Below are 2,321 nucleotides of genomic sequence, written 5' to 3' on the forward strand. Positions count from 1 at the left end.
GAAATATTTTAACGAACTCTGTTCAGAATGAGTAAATATACTGAGAAAAAGGTACATGGTTTAGACTAATATGTTAAGAACAAATGTTATAATTATTTTACTGTATTTTACAACTATATTTAAAAATATTATCCAAAAGAAGTTGTGCAAAATAGTATAATAATTTCGTATCGGATTCAGGTTTTGCATTCAATGCTGTAGTCGCTATTAGCAACACGACGCCATGACTGGTTTTCAAATATTTCAAGGAGGGTTAAGTTAAAGAAGACGAGAAAGTACTAAATGAGCGCAGAGTACATACTGTGTTTTAGGCCGATAAATCAGCCCTTCACCCGTGATGATGAGGTCCATCAGTATCAACACTGATTGGGGGCGGGGGGGGGGGGTGGGGGTGGGTGGGGGGGATTTGCCAAACTAATACTGTAAATACAAAAGGTTAACAAGGAACAAAATTTGCTCAAGGCTAAACTGCGATGAAAGTTTCTAAAAGCAGTCAGAATATGTCCGACTCCTCGGTTTACTTTTTTTTTTTTATATATCAAAATTTCATCCTAAATACAAGTTGTAAAATGGTTATCAGTATAGAAAAATGTGACTGAACATGTAGATGACTATCAATGGGACAAAATATATGTTAATCTACTTGTTGGTATAAATACAAGCATTATTTTTAATATACTAGTCAATATAAATAAATCTAACTATTTGAATCTACTTGTAACTTTATTTTATTTGATACGTGATAAATATACAATAAGTTTCCACAATCGTTCGATATAGTTCAGCGATCTAAAGCGACAAGCAGTATATAATACATATTATATACACTATACCATGAATGTAAGGAGAAACATACAAGTGAAAAAAGAACAATATAAACCAACAATCAAGTTAACTCATGGAGAGAGAGAGAGAGAGAGAGAGAGAGAGTGTGTGTGTGTGTGTGCAGGCCAAAGCTAGAGACTGAATCGTTCGGGGTGGGTGGGTGCAAAGGAGAATGCTAGATCTAATAACTATACTGAGACATGCTTAAATCTAATGCTAATTCAATGTATAAAATTTGAAACTATAGCATAAATGTATACAATCTGAAACGCGAAACGTTTGCGATAATAGACATTTTACTGAAGGTCTCTCTTTTCTCATCATTTCGCACTATTCGCCTCTCTCTGTGTCGATTTTGAACGAGTAACGACGGGTGACATAGTCAGCGACACAGTCAACGAACCTGCGACCGAGTCGGCGACCAGAGAAAGACTCGGTCGGCGACTGAGACCCAGTGGGCAACTATGCGTCCAAGTCGGCGACCAAGTCGACGACTCTGCTAACCAGTCAGCGAGCCAGTCTACAACACAGCGACTCAGTCGACGACCACAGGACACCCAATTAAACATTAGAGTAGTATATCGGTTGTGCATTTTTATGTTAAAGCCCTCGCACTTAGTGGTGTGTTTGGCGGCAAACATGGTCTCAAAGCATTCACGCGAGAATAGTGACTAGGGATACTATAGCCTCAATGGGAATTAGCATTACAGACCCCCCCCCCCCCCCCCCCCCCGGGAACATATAGCCTCAAGGGAAATTTAACACGGAGAAAAATCGTGGGAACATATAGCCTCAAGGGAAATTTAACATGGAGAAAAATCGTGGGAACATATAGTCTCAAGGGAAATTAACATGGAGAAAAAATCGTGGGACGATATAGCCTCAAGAGGAATTGAACATGGGAATAGGGACTGTATAGCGTCAAAGGAATTTAAACAGGGTGGGACTGTATAGCGTCAAGGGAAATTGAACATGGGATTTTTTTTTTTAAATTTTTTTTTTTAAAAAAAGGGGTAGGCAATTGAAAGTCATTCTCTTTTCGAGAAATGTGGGTGGCCCTGAAAAGGGCCTTTGGGTTTATGTTAATATTAACATAGATGGCATCTGTCACATCTTCTTCTTAAACTCCTTCTAATTGCAGGTCCATACACAAGTACCCTCTTGAGACATCCTTGTCTTTCTATGTAAACTCTTCTCATCCATAGACTAGTATCTGTCCTATCAACAACAGTCCACTTGGACCGGACATACATGAGCATGTCCGTCCTAAACATCATTGAAGACACAAGGCTGGATGATTCAACTGTGGTCCACATCGTGAGGCGACGAGAACAGGTGAATCAATGCAGTGAACTGCGCTTATTTATAGGTAGAGGAAGGATTGAAACGGATTGAGTTCATTCACCAATCCGAACACGCGTTACAAAATTCAGTCAGCCCGCATCCAATCCGAAGAGAGCAGTCTGTGACGTCACGTGGTCTATATAGATTCGCTA

Source organism: Sinohyriopsis cumingii, chromosome 18 (genome assembly GCF_028554795.1).
Source record: "Sinohyriopsis cumingii isolate HCF-2022 chromosome 18, ASM2855479v2, whole genome shotgun sequence".
Classification (NCBI taxonomy): Eukaryota; Metazoa; Mollusca; class Bivalvia; order Unionida; family Unionidae; genus Sinohyriopsis; species Sinohyriopsis cumingii.